Source organism: Salvelinus namaycush, unplaced genomic scaffold (genome assembly GCF_016432855.1).
Source record: "Salvelinus namaycush isolate Seneca unplaced genomic scaffold, SaNama_1.0 Scaffold84, whole genome shotgun sequence".
Classification (NCBI taxonomy): Eukaryota; Metazoa; Chordata; class Actinopteri; order Salmoniformes; family Salmonidae; genus Salvelinus; species Salvelinus namaycush.
Window position 1 is genome coordinate 100,350 of NW_024061575.1, and position 23,465 is coordinate 123,814.

Sequence of the window (23,465 nt, forward strand, 5' to 3'; positions counted from 1 at the left end):
GGCTCTTACTCAGTTACTTGTCCTAACCCAAAACAGGTTTACTCTAATATTTGCATTGTTTTAAGCTAGCTACCGAGCAAGCATAGAACTCGGGAGTACAGAGTATATATAAATTGACATTGCAAAATTGTGCATTGTGGGTAGTTTAGAAGATATCGGAAATAAGTTAATAAATATGTAATAACGCAAAAACATAACTGTTTGTACGTATAGGTAACCATATCGTGACTACAACTAAGATGCTAAGTCTTTAATCATACTGTGTTGTTACATTGGTGGGTAAAAACTAATGTTTCCTACCGATTAACTTTTTGTCTGAAAATAAAATATAGATTTTACTCAACTGCGTTACCCACTCCAGTCAGCAGATGGCGGTCTGCGACTTTAAGGCAATGCTGCTACTGTGACGTATAATCTAGTGGACGGAACGCTTCTTTCAACAGCAGCAACAGACAGTCAGCCACTTCGGTAGCTTGCTAGACACAATAGACGAACCAATAAAGCTCTTTAGACGCTTTCGTATAGCCACTGTGTTTTAACCCCACTTCTGTCGTCTAGTTAGTTATCCCGTATACTTACATATTTACGTTGTTGTTGTTATTGGTCAGCTAGCTGGCTGGTTAAGTTAGCATTAGCCTAGCTAGCTAACATCCCGACCATGAGCTCACTAAGCTACTCTCCTCCTGCTAAAGAAGAGGAGGTCTGCTGGACGGAGAAAGAAGGTCTCGCCAAAGAGGAGGAGGAAGAGGAGGCTGTTACAATACAAAAACAAGTAGAGGGTGAGGCTGTTACCGTGAAAGAAGAAGAGAAAGACGTTTCAGTGAAAGAAGAGGAAGATGCGTTCAGAGTGAAAGAGGAGGATGCTTTTACTGTAAAAGAAGAGGAGAAAGCATTTTTTGGAGTGAAAGAGGAGGAAGGGGAGATGACTGTCACATCGAAAAATGAGGAAGAAGAAGAGGAGGAAACAGGATATCTGGGCCCGGTTTCCCAAAGGCATCTTAAGGCATTCGATGGTTCAAACGATGAATTTAGCCGTGAGATGGTTTTGAGAAACCTGGCCCTGATTAACACTAGTAAGTACTGTCTTAAAAACAGAGGTTGATAGGCTGTTGTTCAAATCAAATCAAAGTTTATTTATCACGGGCGCCGAATACCCGAATACAACAGTGAAATGCTTACATACATTCCAACAGTGCAATTCTTTAAGTTAAAAAAAGGTATTAGGTGAACAATAGATAAGAAATAAAAACAACAGTAAAGAAGACAGTGAAAAATAACAGTAGAGGGGCTATATACAGTAGAGGATCTATACAGTAGTGAGGCTCTATACAGTAGAGTGCCTATATACAGTAGAGGATCTATACAGTAGTGAGGCTCTATACAGTAGAGTGCCTATATACAGTAGAGGCTCTATACAGTAGAGTGCCTATATACAGTAGTGAGGCTCTATACAGTAGAGTGCCTATATACAGTAGAGGCTCTATACAGTAGAGAGGCTATATACAGTAGAGAGGCTATATACAGTAGAGGATCTATACAGTAGTGAGGCTCTATACAGTAGAGTGCCTATATACAGTAGAGGCTCTATACAGTAGAGAGGCTATATACAGTAGAGAGGCTATATACAGTAGAGGATCTATATAGTAGTGAGGCTCTATACAGTAGAGTGCCTATATACAGTAGAGGCTCTATACAGTAGTGAGGCTATATACAGTAGAGTGCTATATACAGTAGCGAGGCTATATACAGTAGAGACGCTATATACAGTAGAGAGGCCATATACGGTAGCGAGGCCATATACGGTAGAGAGGCTATATACGGTAGAGAGGCTATATACGGTAGAGAGGCTATATACGGTAGAGAGGATATATACAGTAGCGAGGCTACATACAGTAGAGAAGCTATATACAGTAGAGAGGCTATATACAGTAGAGAGGCTATATACAGTAGAGGATCTATATAGTAGTGAGGCTCTATACAGTAGTGAGGCTCTATACAGTAGAGTGCCTATATACAGTAGAGGCTCTATACAGTAGTGAGGCTATATACAGTAGAGTGCTATATACAGTAGCGAGGCTATATACAGTAGCGAGGCTATATACAGTAGCGAGGCTATATACGGTAGCGAGGCTATATACGGTAGCGAGGCTATATACGGTAGTGAGGCTATATACGGTAGAGAGGCTCTATACAGTAGAGAGGCTATATACAGTAGCGAGGCTATATACAGTAGCGAGGCACACAATGCAAATAGTCTGGGTAGCCATTTGATTACCTGTTCAGGAGTCTTATGGCTTGGGGGTAAAAACTTACCGCCGCTCGCCATGCAGTCGTAGAGAGAACAGTCTATGACTGGGGTGGCTGGGGTCTTCGACAATTTCTAGGGCCTTCCTCTGATACCGCCTGGTGTAGAGGTCCTGGATGGCAGGCAGCTTAGCCCCAGTGATGTACTGGGCCGTACGCACTACCCTCTGTAGTGCCTTGAGGTCGGAGGCCGAGCAGTTGCCGTACCAGGCAGTGATGCAACCAGTCAGGATGCTCTCGATGTTGCAGCTGTAGAACCTACAGCCCCGTCGATGAGAATGGGGGCATGCTTGGTCCTCCTTTTCCTGTAGTCTACAATCATCTCTTTAGTCTTGGGGGATATGTTGCAACTCTGGCACCACCCGGCCAGGTCTCTGACCTCCTCCCTATAGACTGTCTCGTTGTTGTCTGTGATCAGGCCTACCACTGTTGTGTCGTCTGCAAACTTAATGATGGTGTTGGAGTCGTGCCTGGCCACGCAGTCGTGGGTGAACAGGGAGTACAGGAGGGGACATAGCACGCACCCCTGAGGGGTGTTGAGGATCAGCGTGGCAGATGTGTTGCTACCTACCCTCTTTACCTCTAGTCCCCCCTGATCTTACCAGACTCTGCTGTTCTGATCTAGTGTTTCCCTCTAGTCCCCCCTGATCTTACCAGATTCTGCTGTTCTGATCTAGTGTTTCCCTCTAGTCCCCCCTGATCTTACCAGACTCTGCTGTTCTGATCTAGTTTTCCCTCTAGTCCCCCCTGATCTTACCAGACTCTGCTGTTCTGATCTAGTTTCCCCTCTAGTCCCCCCTGATCTTACCAGACTCTGCTGTTCTGATCTAGTTTCCCTCTAGTCCCCCCTGATCTTACCAGACTCTGCTGTTCTGATCTAGTGTTTCCCTCTAGTCCCCCCTGATCTTACCAGACTCTGCTGTTCTGATCTAGTGTTTCCCTATAGTCCCCCCTGATCTTACCAGACTCTGCTGTTCTGATCTAGTGTTTCCCTCTAGTCCCCCCTGATCTTACCAGACTCTGCTGTTCTGATCTAGTGTTTCCCTCTAGTCCCCCCTGATCTTACCAGACTCTGCTGTTCTGATCTAGTGTTTCCCTCTAGTCCCCCCTGATCTTACCAGACTCTGCTGTTCTGATCTAGTTTCCCTCTAGTCCCCCCTGATCTTACCAGACTCTGCTGTTCTGATCTAGTTTTTCCCTCTAGTCCCCCTGATCTTACCAGACTCTGCTGTTCTGATCTAGTTTTCCCTCTAGTCCCCCCTGATCTTACCAGACTCTGCTGTTCTGATCTAGTGTTTCCCTCTAGTCCCCCCTGATCTTACCAGACTCTGCTGTTCTGATCTAGTTTCCCTCTAGTCCCCCCTGATCTTACCAGACTCTGCTGTTCTGATCTAGTGTTTCCCTCTAGTCCCCCTGATCTTACCAGACTCTGCTGTTCTGATCTAGTTTTTCCCTCTAGTCCCCCCTGATCTTACCAGACTCTGCTGTTCTGATCTAGTTTCCCTCTAGTCCCCCCTGATCTTACCAGACTCTGCTGTTCTGATCTAGTTTTCCCTCTAGTCCCCCCTGATCTTACCAGACTCTGCTGTTCTGATCTAGTTTCCCCTCTAGTCCCCCCCTGATCTTACCAGACTCTGCTGTTCTGATCTAGTGTTTCCCTCTAGTCCCCCCTGATCTTACCAGACTCTGCTGTTCTGATCTAGTGTTTCCCTCTAGTCCCCCCTGATCTTACCAGACTCTGCTGTTCTGATCTAGTGTTTCCCTCTAGTCCCCCCTGATCTTACCAGACTCTGCTGTTCTGATCTAGTTTTCCCCTCTAGTCCCCCCTGATCTTACCAGACTCTGCTGTTCTGATCTAGTGTTTCCCTCTAGTCCCCCCTGATCTTACCAGACTCTGCTGTTCTGATCTAGTGTTTCCCTCTAGTCCCCCCTGATCTTACCAGACTCTGCTGTTCTGATCTAGTGTTTCCCTCTAGTCCCCCCTGATCTTACCAGACTCTGCTGTTCTGATCTAGTGTTTCCCTCTAGTCCCCCCTGATCTTACCAGACTCTGCTGTTCTGATCTAGTTTTCCCCTCTAGTCCCCCCTGATCTTACCAGACTCTGCTGTTCTGATCTAGTATTTCCCTCTAGTCCCCCCTGATCTTACCAGACTCTGCTGTTCTGATCTAGTGTTTCCCTCTAGTCCCCCCTGATCTTACCAGACTCTGCTGTTCTGATCTAGTGTTTCCCTCTAGTCCCCCCTGATCTTACCAGACTCTGCTGTTCTGATCTAGTGTTTCCCTCTAGTCCCCCTGATCTTACCAGACTCTGCTGTTCTGATCTAGTGTTTCCCTCTAGTCCCCCCTGATCTTACCAGACTCTGCTGTTCTGATCTAGTGTTTCCCTCTAGTCCCCCCTGATCTTACCAGACTCTGCTGTTCTGATCTAGTTTTCCCCTCTAGTCCCCCCTGATCTTACCAGACTCTACTGTTCTGATCTAGTGTTTCCCTCTAGTCCCCCCTGATCTTACCAGACTCTGCTGTTCTGATCTAGTGTTTCCCTCTAGTCCCCCCTGATCTTACCAGACTCTGCTGTTCTGATCTAGTGTTTCCCTCTAGTCCCCCTGATCTTACCAGACTCTGCTGTTCTGATCTAGTGTTTCCCTCTAGTCCCCCCTGATCTTACCAGACTCTGCTGTTCTGATCTAGTTTTCCCCTCTAGTCCCCCCTGATCTTACCAGACTCTGCTGTTCTGATCTAGTGTTTCCCTCTAGTCCCCCCTGATCTTACCAGACTCTGCTGTTCTGATCTAGTGTTTCCCTCTAGTCCCCCCTGATCTTACCAGACTCTGCTGTTCTGATCTAGTGTTTCCCTCTAGTCCCCCCTGATCTTACCAGACTCTGCTGTTCTGATCTAGTGTTTCCCTCTAGTCCCCCTGATCTTACCAGACTCTGCTGTTCTGATCTAGTGTTTCCCTCTAGTCCCCCCTGATCTTACCAGACTCTGCTGTTCTGATCTAGTGTTTCCCTCTAGTCCCCCCTGATCTTACCAGACTCTGCTGTTCTGATCTAGTGTTTCCCTCTAGTCCCCCCTGATCTTACCAGACTCTGCTGTTCTGATCTAGTGTTTCCCTCTAGTCCCCCCTGATCTTACCAGACTCTGCTGTTCTGATCTAGTGTTTCCCTCTAGTCCCCCTGATCTTACCAGACTCTGCTGTTCTGATCTAGTGTTTCCCTCTAGTCCCCCTGATCTTACCAGACTCTGCTGTTCTGATCTAGTGTTTCCCTCTAGTCCCCCCTGATCTTACCAGACTCTGCTGTTCTGATCTAGTTTTCCCCTCTAGTCCCCCCTGATCTTACCAGACTCTGCTGTTCTGATCTAGTGTTTCCCTCTAGTCCCCCCTGATCTTACCAGACTCTGCTGTTCTGATCTAGTGTTTCCCTCTAGTCCCCCTGATCTTACCAGACTCTGCTGTTCTGATCTAGTGTTTCCCTATAGTCCCCCCTGATCTTACCAGACTCTGCTGTTCTGATCTAGTTTTCCCTCTAGTCCCCCCTGATCTTACCAGACTCTGCTGTTCTGATCTAGTGTTTCCCTCTAGTTCCCCCTGATCTTACCAGACTCTGCTGTTCTGATCTAGTTTTCCCTCTAGTCCCCCCTGATCTTACCAGACTCTGCTGTTCTGATCTAGTGTTTCCCTCTAGTTCCCCCTGATCTTACCAGACTCTGCTGTTCTGATCTAGTTTTCCCTCTAGTTCCCCCTGATCTTACCAGACTCTGCTGTTCTGATCTAGTTTTCCCTCTAGTCCCCCCCTGATCTTACCAGACTCTGCTGTTCTGATCTAGTTTCCCTCTAGTCCCCCCTGATCTTACCAGACTCTGCTGTTCTGATGTAGTTTCCCCTCTAGTCCCCCCTGATCTTACCAGACTCTGCTGTTCTGATCTAGTGTTTCCCTCTAGTCCCCCCTGATCTTACCAGACTCTGCTGTTCTGATCTAGTTTTCCCTCTAGTCCCCCCTGATCTTACCAGACTCTGCTGTTCTGATCTAGTGTTTCCCTATAGTCCCCCCTGATCTTACCAGACTCTGCTGTTCTGATCTAGTGTTTCCCTCTAGTCCCCCCTGATCTTACCAGACTCTGCTGTTCTGATCTAGTTTTCCCCTCTAGTCCCCCTGATCTTACCAGACTCTGCTGTTCTGATCTAGTTTCCCTCTAGTCCCCCCTGATCTTACCAGACTCTGCTGTTCTGATCTAGTTTCCCTCTAGTCCCCCCTGATCTTACCAGACTCTGCTGTTCTGATCTAGTTTCCCTCTAGTCCCCCCTGATCTTACCAGACTCTGCTGTTCTGATCTAGTTTTCCCTCTAGTCCCCCCTGATCTTACCAGACTCTGCTGTTCTGATCTAGTTTCCCCTCTAGTCCCCCTGATCTTACCAGACTCTGCTGTTCTGATCTAGTTTCCCTCTAGTCCCCCCTGATCTTACCAGACTCTGCTGTTCTGATCTAGTTTCCCCTCTAGTCCCCCTGATCTTACCAGACTCTGCTGTTCTGATCTAGTGTTTCCCTCTAGTCCCCCCTGATCTTACCAGACTCTGCTGTTCTGATCTAGTGTTTCCCTCTAGTCCCCCCTGATCTTACCAGACTCTGCTGTTCTGATCTAGTGTTCCCCTCTAGTCCCCCCTGATCTTACCAGACTCTGCTGTTCTGATCTAGTGTTTCCCTCTAGTCCCCCCTGATCTTACCAGACTCTGCTGTTCTGATCTAGTGTTTCCCTCTAGTCCCCCCTGATCTTACCAGACTCTGCTGTTCTGATCTAGTTTTCCCCTCTAGTCCCCCCTGATCTTACCAGACTCTGCTGTTCTGATCTAGTTTTCCCTCTAGTCCCCCCTGATCTTACCAGACTCTGCTGTTCTGATCTAGTGTTTCCCTCTAGTCCCCCCTGATCTTACCAGACTCTGCTGTTCTGATCTAGTGTTTCCCTCTAGTCCCCCCTGATCTTACCAGACTCTGCTGTTCTGATCTAGTTTTTCCCTCTAGTCCCCCTGATCTTACCAGACTCTGCTGTTCTGATCTAGTGTTTCCCTCTAGTCCCCCCTGATCTTACCAGACTCTGCTGTTCTGATCTAGTGTTTCCCTCTAGTCCCCCCTGATCTTACCAGACTCTCCTGTTCTGATCTAGTGTTTCCCTCTAGTCCCCCTGATCTTACCAGACTCTGCTGTTCTGATCTAGTGTTTCCCTATAGTCCCCCCTGATCTTACCAGACTCTGCTGTTCTGATCTAGTTTTCCCTCTAGTCCCCCCTGATCTTACCAGACACTGCTGTTCTGATCTAGTTTCCCCTCTAGTCCCCCCTGATCTTACCAGACTCTGCTGTTCTGATCTAGTTTTCCCCTCTAGTCCCCCCTGATCTCACCAGACTCTGCTGTTCTCATCTAGTTTTCCCTCTAGTCCCCCCTGATCTTACCAGACTCTGCTGTTCTGATCTAGTGTTTCCCTCTAGTCCCCCCTGATCTTACCAGACTCTGCTGTTCTGATCTAGTGTTTCCCTCTAGTCCCCCCTGATCTTACCAGACTCTGCTGTTCTGATCTAGTGTTTCCCTCTAGTCCCCCCTGATCTTACCAGACTCTGCTGTTCTGATCTAGTGTTTCCCTCTAGTCCCCCTGATCTTACCAGACTCTGCTGTTCTGATCTAGTGTTTCCCTCTAGTCCCCCCTGATCTTACCAGACTCTGCTGTTCTGATCTAGTGTTTCCCTCTAGTCCCCCCTGATCTTACCAGACTCTGCTGTTCTGATCTAGTGTTTCCCTCTAGTCCCCCCTGATCTTACCAGACTCTGCTGTTCTGATCTAGTGTTTCCCTCTAGTCCCCCCTGATCTTACCAGACTCTGCTGTTCTGATCTAGTGTTTCCCTCTAGTCCCCCTGATCTTACCAGACTCTGCTGTTCTGATCTAATTTTTCCCTCTAGTCCCCCCTGATCTTACCAGACTCTGCTGTTCTGATCTAATTTTTCCCTCTAGTCCCCCCTGATCTTACCAGACTCTGCTGTTCTGATCTAGTGTTTCCCTCTAGTCCCCCCTGATCTTACCAGACTCTGCTGTTCTGATCTAATTTTTCCCTCTAGTCCCCCCTGATCTTACCAGACTCTGCTGTTCTGATCTAATTTTTCCCTCTAGTCCCCCCTGATCTTACCAGACTCTGCTGTTCTGATCTAGTGTTTCCCTCTAGTCCCCCCTGATCTTACCAGACTCTGCTGTTCTGATCTAGTGTTTCCCTCTAGTCCCCCCTGATCTTACCAGACTCTGCTGTTCTGATCTAGTGTTTCCCTCTAGTCCCCCCTGATCTTACCAGACTCTGCTGTTCTGATCTAGTGTTTCCCTCTAGTCCCCCCTGATCTTACCAGACTCTGCTGTTCTGATCTAGTGTTTCCCTCTAGTCCCCCCTGATCTTACCAGACTCTGCTGTTCTGATCTAGTGTTTCCCTCTAGTCCCCCCTGATCTTACCAGACTCTGCTGTTCTGATCTAGTGTTTCCCTCTAGTCCCCCCTGATCTTACCAGACTCTGCTGTTCTGATCTAGTGTTTCCCTCTAGTCCCCCCTGATCTTACCAGACTCTGCTGTTCTGATCTAGTGTTTCCCTCTAGTCCCCCCTGATCTTACCAGACTCTGCTGTTCTGATCTAGTTTTTCCCTCTAGTCCCCCCTGATCTTACCAGATTCTGCTGTTCTGTCCTGTCGATATATAGAAAAACCAGCTAGATGTATATTGTCCTTGTTCAGCCATGACTCTGAGACGCAGCTATAGTATATTACAGTTCTTAATGTTTATTTTTATTTAACCTTTATTTAACTAGTCAGTTAAGAATGTTTTGTACACTCAGTGTATATAGTATTCTGTCCCTGTAAGTTCACATGTGGAACTGCATGAAATGTGTTTGTTTCCCATCATTTAGAAATGTGTTCCCAATGTCCCACATTGTCCTCTTTATTAATATCAAGACTCATATACAGTATAGTATTAGTTTAAAACCAAAACGGACCAATCCTGGATCGCCCCCTGTATTATCAGCCACTGAAATAGGAGAGTCTTTGTCTCCTCTCTGTTTGTTTACTCAACCCCCATGTAGCCCATAGCAACCTGATGACTCAGAGTCATGTCATAAACAAGTACAACGTCACCACGAGGGAAAATAACTGATGTTCACCATCTGGGACCATTCAACAGTCTAGGTTTACCAGGTTATTACTTCTAAATAAACTGTTCACCATCTGGGACCATTCAACAGTCTAGATTTACCAGGTTATTACTTCTAAATAAACTGTTCACCATCTGGGACCATTCAACAGTCTAGATTTACCAGGTTATTACTTCTAAATAAACTGTTCACCATCTGGGACCATTCAACAGTCTAGATTTACCAGGTTATTACTTCTAAATAAACTGTTCACCATCTGGGACCATTCAACCGTCTAGATTTACCAGGTTATTACTTCTAAATAAACTGCTGTTCACCATCTGGGACCATTCAACAGTCTAGATTTACCAGGTTATTACTTCTAAATAAACTGTTCACCATCTGGGACCATTCAACCGTCTAGATTTACCAGGTTATTACTTCTAAATAAACTGCTGTTCACCATCTGGGACCATTCAACAGTCTAGATTTACCAGGTTATTACTTCTAAATAAACTGTTCACCATCTGGGACCATTCAACAGTCTAGATTTACCAGGTTATTACTTCTAAATAAACTGTTCACCATCTGGGACCATTCAACCGTCTAGATTTACCAGGTTATTACTTCTAAATAAACTGCTGTTCACCATCTGGGACCATTCAACAGTCTAGATTTACCAGGTTATTACTTCTAAATAAACTGTTCACCATCTGGGACCATTCAACCGTCTAGATTTACCAGGTTATTACTTCTAAATAAACTGCTGTTCACCATCTGGGACCATTCAACAGTCTAGATTTACCAGGTTATTACTTCTAAATAAACTGTTCACCATCTGGGACCATTCAACAGTCTAGATTTACCAGGTTATTACTTCTAAATAAACTGTTCACCATCTGGGACCATTCAACAGTCTAGATTTACCAGGTTATTACTTCTAAAGAAAAATACTTTTTAGGGTTCTCTTAGGCTTACAATTTTTGTTTTGATTGTTGCTTGAACAGTCGCTAAGATAATATTTGGTTGTGATAGTTGCAAAATACCTATTTTGGATGCAGCACTTGTTAGCTTGAATGCTAACGCTCATTGACAGGCTGGTAGCAAAGCTAGCCACAGAGCAATTTACTTGTTGAAGTAGTAGTGTTTTTTAAGTATAAAGCAGTTGAATTGCGAGGATTACAAAAACACTATATTAAGCAGGACATTCAAACGAGCCTTACAATTATAATCCACTAGTAGTGTGAAATGCACTCATAAGCAACCTGGAAATGGAGGCTATTTTTGCTGTTAGCCTATGAGAACTCCCCTGAGTTTTCCCCCACGGTGGTGAATTAGTGAATATCGACACCAGAACTTAATGTGTGTTTCCTTGAGGATGATCTTGCGTTGCAATATTCAGAATACCTTGTAAAAAAACTCAAATCTAAACTCACCATTTTTGCTCCATGCAGTTAATACTACATCGATAACTAGCTGTTTCCTCATTAGCAGGGAGCAGTTTCTGCAACCTATATATTGAAATGGCCCTATATTGGTTAAGTGGTCTGCAACTGTAATAACTTACATAGCCTACAATCATCCACTTTACTACTAAAGTTTAAAAAAATAAGACTAAACATGTCTATTGTTGCTCACTTGACTGTCTTTAGACAATTGTCAACATCACGGGCATCACCTTTTACCTCAAATATACAGTGGATTTCTGTTGTTGTGGGCCTTTAACCGTCTGTCTGACTTTGTTGTTCACACAGGAGAGAGACGTGACAATCGTGGATCCTCTGGGGAGCCTCAACAACCTCATGATGCAGACGAGGCAGAGAAGAGTCTCTTCACATCAGAACACCTCAAGAAACACCAGCAGAGACCCACAGGGAAGAAATCTCACTGCTGCTCTGACTGTGGGAAGAGATTCACCTCTTCAGCCGACCTCAAAAGACATCAGAGGATCCATACTGGAGAGAAACCTTATAGCTGTGATCAATGTGGGAAGAGTTTTACTCATTCAAGTAATCTGAAAGCACACCAGAGAACACACTCAGGAAAGAAGCCTTATAGTTGTGATCAATGTGGGAAGAGTTTTATTACATCTAGCTGTCTAACTATACACCAGAGAATACACACAGGAGAGAAATCTTATAGCTGTGATCAATGTGGGAAGAGATTTGTTACATCTAGCAGCCTGACTATACACCAGAGAACACACACAGGAGAGAAATCTTATAGCTGTGATGAATGTGGGAACAGTTTTGTTACATCTAGCAGTCTGATACTGCACCAGAGAACACACACAGGAGAGAAACCTTATAGCTGTAATGAATGTGGGAAGAGTTTTACTCAATCTAGCAACCTGATAGCACACCTGAGAATACACACCGGAGAGAAACCCTATAGTTGTATTCAATGTGGGAAGAGTTTTGTTACGTCTAGCCATCTGACTCGACACTTGAGAATACACACAGGAGAGAAGCCTCATAGCTGTGATTAATGTGGGAATGGTTTTGTTACATCTAGACTGTACACCACAGAACACACACAGGAGAGAAACCTTTTCCCTGCTCTGATTGTGGAAAGAGTTATGTTTCCTCAGGATGTTTAAAATCACACCAGAGAACTCATAGCTGTGATCAATGTGACGAGATACTCTGATAAAAGATCTCTGATTAAACATCAGAAAATACATGATGGAGTTGTTTTATGATATCAATGAAATAATGTCACAATGTAGAATGTTTTAACATTGTAGTAGGAGTATTTTAATGATGTCACAATGTAGAATGTTTTAACATTGTAGAAGGAGTATTTTAATGATGTCACAATGTAGAATGTTTTAACATTGTAGTAGGAGTATTTTAATGATGTCACAATGTAGAATGTTTTAACATTGTAGTAGGAGTATTTTAATGATGTCACAATGTAGAATGTTTTAACATTGTAGAAGGAGTATTTTAATGATGTCACAATGTAGAATGTTTTAACATTGTAGTAGGAGTATTTTAATGATTTCACAATGTAGAATGTTTTAACATTGTAGTAGGAGTATTTTAATGATGTCACAATGTAGAATGTTTTAACAATGTAGAAGGAGTATTTTAATGATGTCACAATGTAGATCCTTAAATGTTTGCCCCCTGTTCTATTGATTTCAGTGTCATATGGATATTAGCATCAGGGGAAAATCCAGGCTCTGAATTGAAAGAGTACAAAATAAATATTGTTAAACTTACCGCGTTGCCAAATTAATCAAAACGCAACACTTCAAAATGTAGCTAGCTGTTTTCTACAAATTGTCCTCTAACATTATTCACAGATTCCATGTGGTTTTTGAGCTGTTAGTTTTAACAGGAAGTGCAACGTCATCTCTCCCCTCTCGTGCAATTGATTTCAACGTGATATTGATGAGTGATAACAAATAAGTGTTGTGTTTGTCTTCGTTTTATACATGTAAATGCATCACTCCAAAATGTAGCTGACTGTCTTCTGCAGGTTGTCCTCTAACCAGTGAGCTAAAAGATATCTCCCATTTCCATGTGTTTTTAGTTGTGTTAGTTTCAACAGCACGTACAACCTGATTTCCCCCCTAATCGATATCAGTGATTTATTGCTACTTGTCAAAACAACAGCGTTTTTGGTGCTTGTGCAGTTTATAATGTGCTTGTTTAAAAAAAAATACAAATATTATAATTACTATTGTGTTTGTGTCGATAGTACATTTTATGTTTAGGTTTTCAATATATCAAACTGTTTATGCATATTGGTTTGTACTCGTTAAAAGTGTGTTTTGACATTGATCCCACCAAAGCAAAATGTTGTTGAAAAGATGTTTAAAAGAAGAAGGTCCAATCTACGTTTGGTTTTGGTTGAAAGTTGAAAAGACGTATTTTTCAACGACTTGAAAACAACTTAGTTTCAACGTACTTGCAGTATAAAAAAAATGGTCTGAACAGTTTTATTAACAATCATACATCACTCCAGCATTAACACATAGTATTTCTTTACAACATTCAAGTACTAATTGTCTTTATTCCACTACTGAAGAAGCATGACTCAAATCACCTCATATATTCAAACATTCAGCCTGACAACAGATACATGTTTTATTATTCCATGCCTCACCATTAAGGTAATTATTGCCAATACATATTAACAAAGGGGTGTACATTTGGTTTTGATATTTCATATTTACATTAATTTATGCGACTAACTGAATTTTATTGTTTATAAAACAATGTAGTAAAACAAGCTTTTATTTGTGGTTGGATATTACATTCTATTCTTACTATTTTAATCAATGTCATTTCCTCAGAAATTGCTTTCCTTGCTCATTAGTCTTTCCGTTTTTATTGTTATTCTTTAGTATTTTTATCCTTATGATTGTTGTGTAGTAAATATTAGTTTTCATTTTCATTGTTTTCCATTTGTTTTTTCCTGTGAAGCCATTGCTTTGCATCCATGTCTGAAATGTGCTAAATAAATCGAGCTTGATTTGATTGGAACATATTGCAAAACCAAAATAACCCAATGACCAACCAATGAACAGATTCCTGCAAAACCAATGAACAAATATTTGCAAAAGCAACACATCTTGGTCCATCTTGGTCCATCTTTGTATGAAAAACAGTATAAATTCAGTATATCTTCCACTGACATAATTGTGCATGGTATGTACATTTAATATCTATTTTCAACCAATCCAGTAAATATTTTGTTAAACTGAAACAAACAAATTGTTACCTACCCTTACCACCTGGGGGCGGCCCGTCAGGAAGTCCAGGATCCAGTTGCAAAGGGAGGTGTTTAGTCCCAGGATCCTTAGCTTAGTGATGAGCTTTGAGGGCACTATTTTGTTGAACGCTGAGCTGTAGTCAATTAATCGCATTCTCATGTAGGTGTTCCATTTGTCCAGGTGGGAAAGGGCATTGTGGAGTGCAGTAGAGATTGCGACATCTGTGGATCTGTTGGGGCGGTATGCAAATTGGAGTGGGTCTAGGGTTTCTGGGATAATGGTGAGCCATGACCAGCCTTTCAAAGCTCTTCATGGCTACAGACGTGAGTGCTACGGGTCGGTAGTCGTTTCAGCAGGTTTGCCTTGCTGTTCTTGGGCACAGGAACTACGGTGGTCTGTTTGAAACATGTTGGTATTACAGACTTGGTCAGGGACAGGTTGAAAATGTCAGTGAAGACACTTGCCAGTTGGTCAGCGTATGCTCGGAGTACATGTCCTGGTAAACCATCTGGCCTGGTGGCCTTGAGAATGTTGACCTGGTTAAAGGTCTTATATCAGCTACGGAGACCGTGATCACACAGTGAGCTCGCGTCTGTGCTTCCCTTTGTAGTCCGTAAGAGTTTGCAAGCCCTGCCATATCCGACGAGCGTCGGAGCCGGTGTAGTACAATTCAGTCTTAGTCCTGTATTTACGCTTTGCCCATTTGGTTCGTCAGAGGGCATAGCGGGATTTCTTACAAGTGTCCGGGTTATAGTCCCGCTCCTTTAAAGCGGCAGCTCTACCCTTTAGCTCAGTGCAGATGTTGCCTGTAATCCATGGCTTCTGGTTGGGGTATGTACGTACGGTCACTGGGGACGACGTCATCGATGCACTTTAACGATACCTACAAGTCACTTTAACGATACCTACATGTACATACTACCTCAATAAGCCTGACTAACAGGTGTCTGTATATAGCCTTGCTACTCTTTTTTTTAAATGTCTTTTTACTGTTTTATTTCTTTACTTACCTACACACACACACACACACATACACACACACACACACACACACACATACCTTCTTTTGTCCCGCACCATTGGTTAGAGCCTGTAAGTAAGCCACTGTCACTGTAAGGTCTACTACACCTGTTGTATTCAGCATTTCACTGTAAGGTCTACTACACCTGTTGTATTCGGCGCACGTGACAAATAAACTTTGATTTGATTTGATCAAGCCAGTGACTGATGTGGTGAACTCCCCAATGCCATCGGAAGAATCACGGAACATATTCAAGTCTGTGCTAGCAAAACAGTCCTGTAGTTTAGCATCTGTGTCATCTGACCACTTATTTATTGAACGGGTCACTGGTACTTCCTGATTTAGTTTTTGTTTGTAAGCAGGAATCAGGAGGATAGAATAATGGTCAGATTTGCCAAATGGAGGAAGGAGAGCTTTGTACGCGTCTCTGTTGTGGAGTAAATGTACATTTAACACAATGGTAGAAATGAGGTAAAATGGATTTAAGTTTCCCTGCACTAAAGTCCCCGGCCACTAGGAGTGCCGCCTCTGGATGAGCGTTTTCCTGTTTGCTTATGACCTTATACAGCTCATTGAGTGCTGTCTTAGTGCTGGCATCGGTTTGTGGTGGTAAATAGACAGCTATGAAAAAATATAGATGAGAACTCTCTTGGTAGATAGTGTGGTCTACAGCTTATCGTGAGATACTATAACTCAGGCGAGCAAAACCTTGAGACTTCCTAAATATTAGATTTTGTGCACCAGCTGTTGTTTACAAATATACACACACCCCCACCCTTGTCTTACCAGACATAGCTTCTCTGTCCCGCCGATGCATGGAAAAGCCTGCCAGCTCCCCCACCCTTGTCTTACCAGTCGTAGCTTCTCTGTCCTGCCGATGCATGGAAAAGCCTGCCAGCTCTATATTATCCGTGTCGTCGTTCAGCCACGACTCGGTGAAACATAAGATACTCGGTTTTAATGTCCAGTTCGTAGGATAATCTTGATTATATACAGTGCCTTGCAAAAGTATTCATCCCCTTGGTGTTTTCCTATTTTGTTGCATTACAACCTGTAATTTAAATTGATTTTTATTTGTATTTCATGTTGGTGAAGTGAAATGAAAAAAATAACTTGTTTCAAAAAATGCAAAAGAATTAAAAACTGAAAAGTGGTGCGTGCATATGTATTAAACCCATTTGCTATGAATTTGCTATGGCAGGTTTGTTGTGGTGCCATATTCTTTCCATTACTTAAAGAAAGAAATAAGCAAACACGGTTCGGTGTTTGCCAAAAGGCATGTGGGAGACTCCCCAAACATATGGAAAAAGGTACTCTGGTCAGATAAGACTAAAAGTGAGCTTTTTGGCCATCAAGGAAAACACTATGTCTGGCACAGACCCAACACCTCTCGTCACCACGAGAACACCACCCCCACAGTGAAGCATGGTGGTGGCAGCATCATGCTGTGGGGATGTTTTTCATCGGCAGGGACTGGGAAACTAGTCAGAATTTAAGGAATGATGGATGATGCTAAATACAGGGAAATTCTTGAGGGAAACCTGTTTCAGTCTTCCAGAGATTTGAGACTGGGATGGAGGTTCACCTTCCAGCAGGACAATGACCCTAAGCATACTGCTAAAGCAACACTCGAGTGGTTTAGGGGGAAACATTTAAATGTCTTGGAATGGCGTAGTCAAAGCCCAGACCTCAATCCAATTGAGAATCTGTGGTATGACTTCAAAGATTGCTGTACACCAGCGGAACCCATCCAACTTGAAGGAGCTGGAGCAGTTTTGCCTTGAAGAATGGGCAAAAATCCCAGTGGCTAGATGTGCCAAGCTTATAGAGACATATCCCAAGAGACTTGCTGCAAAAGGTGGCTCTACAAAGTATTGACTTAGGGGGGGTGAATAGTTATGCACGCTCAGGTTTTCAGTTTCTTTGTCTTATTTCTTGTTTGTTTCATAATAAAAAATATTTTTCATCTTCAAAGTGGTAGGCATGTTGTGTAAATCAAATGATACAACCCCCCCCCCCCCCCAAAAAAAAAAATCAATTTTAATTCCAGGTTGTAAGGCAACAAAATAGGAAAAATGCCACGGGGAGTAAATACTTTCACAAGCCACTGTACACCTCTCCCAAGCTAACTTGACCAAATTCAAAACAGCAAACCTTCTCTTTCACTATTTTATCTTTTTATACAAAAAAATATGATGGTTCACTGTTCAATGTTGTCATTTCACTTTAGAGTTTTTTTTTCACTTTAGAAGTGAAATAGTAATTTAAATGATTGGCGATATTTGTTATAAACGACCCATCAACTTTAATGAATGCTGGAGATTAACTGGGTTTTCTGCCCATGAAACCATTTAAAACTTCTCTAGGATAGGGGGCAGCATTTTCACTTTTGGATAAATAGCGTGCCCAATTTCAACTTCCTTCTACTCATCCCCAGAATATAAGATATGCATATTATTAGTAGATTTGGATAGAAAACACTCTGAAATTTCTAAAACTGTTTGAATCATGTCTGTAAGTATAACAGAACTTATGTAGCAGGCAAAACCCAGAGGACTAACCATTATTTTTTTTAGGTCACTGTCTGTTCAATGAGTTTCATTGGAATACTGATCTCTAATCACCCTGTTTTCAGTTCCTACCGCTTCCACTGGATGTCACCAGTCTTTGGAAATAGTTTGAGGTTATTCCTTTGTGCAATGAAGAAGTAAGGCCACCTGGAAACAGTGTAACGTCATGTGTACTGTTTGAGAGTTGCGCAAGACTAGAAAAGTAGCGTTAGTTTGTTGATCTCCTGTATTGAAAACAGATTTGATCGATTATTAACGTTTACAAATACCTTAAGTTGTATTACAAAAGTAGTTTGAAATGTTTTGGCAAAGTTTAGAGGTCATTTTTGAGATATTTTGTAGTGACGTTGAGCAAACTGGAAGCTGTTTTTTTCTGGATCAAACGCGCCAAATAAATGGACAATTTGGATATATATGGATGGAATTAATCGAACAAAAGGACCATTTGTGATGTTTATGGGACATATTGGAGTGCCAACAAAAGAATCTCGTCAAAGGTAAGGCATGATTTATATTTTATTTCTGCGTTTTGTGTCGTGCCTGCAGTGTTGAAATATGCTACACTCTCTTTGTTTACTGTTGTGCTATCATCAGTTAATAGCATCTTATGCTTTCGCCGAAAAGCCTTTTTGAAAGCTGACATGGTGGCTGGATTCACAACGAGTGTAGCTTTAATTTGGTATCTTACATGTGTGATTTAATGAAAGTTTGATTTTATATCATTCTTTTTAATTTGGCGCTCTACATTTTCCCTGGCTATTGGCCAAGTGGGACGCTACCGTCCCACATATCCCAGAGAGGTTTTAAGGTACTCCAAAGTATTTCCCCGTTGTGTTTAATTTAATTTATCTTGGTTTGGTAATATCATTTAACTTGGTTTGGTATCATTTATTGTTCTTTTTAAGTTCAGCCACAATATTTCTAAATTGACAGTATGTTAACCAATCAGCTGAGGAGCCTGACTTGTTTGTCACCTCTTTTGCATAATTAATTTTTATTTAATTTAGTTAACCTTAATTTAACTAGTCAATTAAAGACTAATTACTATTTGCAATGACGGCCTACATCATACCATTTGTTCAATTCATCATCAATCCAGGGGGCTCTAACAGTTAGTTTCTTAACAGGTGCAACAATTGATTAGAATAATTGTACAAATTCTTCCAGTGCTGCTTCTATATCCACTTCCTGATACACATCAGACCAACATCCACGTTGGACTTCCACTTCCTGATACACATCAGACCAACATCCATGTTTTCTTCAACAAAACGTCCTGAGAAAACATTTTGTAACATCTCTTATAAATTACTTTATTACCACAATGTTATGGTCACTACAGCCAATGGGAACTGATATTGCTGTGGAGCAGAGCTAAAATAACTAGCTAGCTGTTAAATGAGTCTTTTTTACATTTAAGACTATTTCATATTCATTCAGTCAAACAGATAGTATCAAAATAAGCACCTAGCTCTATACTGCTCCTACATGTAACAATACATATATATACAGTACCAGTCAAAAGTTTGGACACACCTACTCATTCCAGGGTTTTTCTTTACTTTTTAAAAACTATTTTCTACATTGTAGAATAATAGTGAAGACATCAAAACTATGAAATAACATATGGAATCATGTAGTAACCAAAAAGTGATAATAATGATCATGCTGTTTAATCAGCTTCTTGAAATGTCACACCAGTCAGGTGGATGATCTTGGCAAAGGAGAAATGCTCACTAACATGGATGTAAACAAATGTTTTCACAAAATTAGAGAGAAATACGTTTTTTGTTGTTGAAAATTGAAAAATTTCTGGGTCTTTTATTATTATTGTTATATGAAACATGTTGCGTTTTATATATTTTTCAGTATAATATCCCTAAATATCAGTCAAGAAATGGAACGGCAAGGCCACAGAACATGACATAAGCAGAGCTGTGGGAGACCACCTCAAGCCCCCGGTAGACCCGGGGGTGGTGTTTACCACTCCACCAGCTTCAGCAGGCTGGAACAGTGGGATTGATCTGTTTGATCCATTTGTCTGTTTCAGTTCTCAGCAGTTGAATCCTTTGACGTATTGTTGATTTCAAAATTGTTCATTTTCAAAAACAATGTACTTGATTGGTTAAAAAGAGATACTAAACTTACATGCCACACAAGCACAATTTTGACAGTGGAGATATATTGACATTATACTGTTTTCATACTAAGATGGACCAAGATATGTTTTGCTTTTGCACATATTTGTTCATTGGTTTAGCAAGAGTCTGTTGATTGGTCAGTCACTGGGTTAATTTCTTTTGCAATATGTTCAAATCAAATCAAGCTTTATTTATACAGCACATTTCAGACATGGATGCAACGCAATGCACTTCACAGGAAAAAACTAATGAAAAACAATTAAAAAAATGATATCTATTTGCTAAAATACTAAAGAATAACAATAAAAACTGAAAGACTAATGAGCATTCTAAGGAAATGACATTGATTAAAATAGTAAGAATAGGATGTAATATCCAAAATCACTGATATCGATTAGGGGGGAAATCAGGTTGTACCTGCTGTTGAAACTAACACAACTAAAAAAACACATGGAAATGGGAGATGTCCTCTAACCAGTGAGGTAAAAAATAACCTGCAGAAGACAGTCAGCTACATTTTGGAGTAATGCATTTAAATTGAGGGGTCCCCAAACTGAAGAGAAACGCAAGCCATGAAGTGCTTTGAAAGGCTGGTCATGGCTCACATCAACAACATCCTCCCGGACACCCTAGACCCACTCCAATTCACAGACCGCCCCAACAGATCCACAGATGATGCAATCTCAATCACACTCCACACTGCCCTTTCTCCCCTGGACAAAACTAACACCTATGTGAGAATCCTGTTCATTGATTACAGCTCAGCATTCAACGCCATATTGCCCACAAAGCTCATCACTAAGCTAAGGACTCTGGGACTAAACACCTCCCTCTGCAACTGGATCCTGGACTTCCTGACGGGCCGCCCTCAGGTGATAAGAGTAGGCAACAACATGTCTGCCATGCTGATCCTTAACAATGGGGCCCCTCAGGGGTGTGTACTTAGTCCCCTCCTGTATTTCCTGTTCACCCACGACTGCATGGCCAAACACGACTCCAACACCAACATTAAGTTTGCTGATGACACAACAGTGGTAGGCCTGATCACCGACAACGATGAGACGGCCTACAGGGAGGTCAGAGAACAGGCAGTGTGGTGCCAGGACAACAACCTCTCTCTCACTAAGGAGCTGATCGTGGACTACAGGAAAAGGCAGGCCGAACAGGCCCCCATTAACATCGACGGGGCTGTAGTGGAGTGGGTCGAGAGTTTCAAGTTCAAGTTCCTTGGTGTCCACATCACCAACAAACTAGAATGGTCCAAACATACCAAGACAGTTGTGAAGAGGGCATGACAAAACCTTTTCCCCCTCATGAGACTGAAAAGATTTGGCATGGTACCCAGATCCTCAAAAGGTTCTACAGCTGCACCATCGAGAGCATCCTGACCGGTTGCATCACCGCCTGGTATGGCAACTGCTCGGCATCTGACCGTAAGGCGCTACAGAGGGTAGTTTGAACGGCCCAGTACATCACTGGGGCCAAGCTTCCTACCATCCAGGACCTATATAATAGGTGGTGTCAGAGTAAAGCCCATAAAATTGCCAGAGACTCCAGTCACCCAAGTTATAGACTGTTGTCTTTGCTACCGCACGGCAAGCGGTACCGGAGCACCAAGTCTAGGACCAAAAGGCTCCTCAACAGCTTCTACCCCAAGCCATAAGACTGCTGAACAATTCATAAAATCGCCACCGGACAATTTACATTGACCCCCCCTTTTGTTCACTGCTGCTACTCGTTGTTTGTTACCTATGCATAGTCACTTCGCCCCCACCTACATGTATTACCTCAACTAGCCTGTACCCCCGCACACTGACTCGGTACCGGTGCCCCCTGTACATAGCCTCGTTATTGTTATTCTCATTGTGTTACTTTTTATTTTAGTCTACTTGGTAAATATTTTATTCTTGAACGGCACTGTTGGTTAAGGGCTTGTAAAGTAAGCATTTCACGATAAAGTCTACACTTGTTGTATTCGGCGCATGTGACAAATAAAGTTTGATTTGAACACTTATTTGTCATTCCCACATGGAATCTGGGAATAATGTGTACATCACTGGTTAGAGGACAATTTGTAGAAAACAGCTAGCTACATTTTGAAGTGTTCCATTTTGATTCATGTGGGTCGCCAACACGGTAAGTGTAACGGAACACTGTTTTATGTTAAATCACATAAATAGTCACATAATTAGTACTCTTCCATTTCAGAGCCTGGATTTTCCCCCTGAGGCTAATATTCATATCATGTTGAAATCAATAGAACAGGGGACAAACATTTAGGCTTCTACATTGTGACATCATTAAAATACTCCTACTACAATGTTAAAACATTCTACATTGTGACATCATTAAAATACTCCTACTACAATGTTAAAACATTCTACATTTTGACATCATTTCATTGATATCATGAAACAACTCCTTGATGTATGTATTTTCTGATGTTTAATCAGAGAACATTTACCAGAGTATCTCTTCCCACATTGATCACAGCTATAAGATTTGTTTCTCTGGTGTCTAGTCAGACTGCTATATGTAACACATTTCCTTCCACATTGATCACAGCTATAAAAGATTTCTCTCCTGTGTGTGATCTCTGATGTACCTTCAGCAAGCTTGAGCGATTAAAACTCTTCCTACATTGATTACAGCTATAAAGTTTCTCTCCAGTGTGAATTCTCTGGTGTAATTGTAATGTATATAATTTTGAAAAGGTCTTCCCACAGTCAGAGCAACTAAAAGGTTTCTCCCCTGTGTGTGTTCTCTGGTGTATAGTCAGGCGGCTAGATGAAACAAATCTCTTCCCACATTGATCACAGCTATAAGGTTTCTCCCCTGTGTGTGTTCTCTGGTGTATAGTCAGGCGGCTAGATGTAACAAATCTCTTCTCACATTGATCACAGCTATAAGGTTTCTCTCCAGTGTGTGTTCTCTGATGTACCTTCAGGCAGCTTGAGTGAGTAAAACTCTTCCCACATTGATCACAGCTATAAGGTTTCTCTCCTGTATGGATTCTCTGATGTATTTTAAGGTTTGCTATAGTGGTGAATCTCTTCCCACAGTCAGAGCAGTGAGCTGTATCGCCTGTGTGAATTCTCTGGTGTATTTTTAGTGAATCTAATCTTGAGTAACTCTTCCCACAGTCAGAGCAGGGGTGAGAATTCTTCCCTGTGGGTTTCCGTTGGTGTTTCTTGAGCTGTTCTGATGTGGAGAGGTTCTTGTCTGCCTCGTCAGCTTCATGATGTTGAGGCTCCCCAGAGGATCCACAATAGTCACGTCTCTCTCCTGTGTGAACAACAAAGTCAGACAGATGGTTAAAGGCCAACAACAGCAGAAATCCACTGTTTATTTTAGCTAAAAGGTGATGCCCATGATGTCGTACAACAATGTACGTCTGTAATGAATGTTTAAAAGCTTTTATGAACTTATTTGACAATTCTCTTAAAATGACAGTCAGTGATCAACAACAGTCATATTTCGTCTTATTTTTTTCACTTTAACATTGAAGACTCATTAGGTTAGAATATTGTTCCCTTTCTGTGTTTTCTAAAA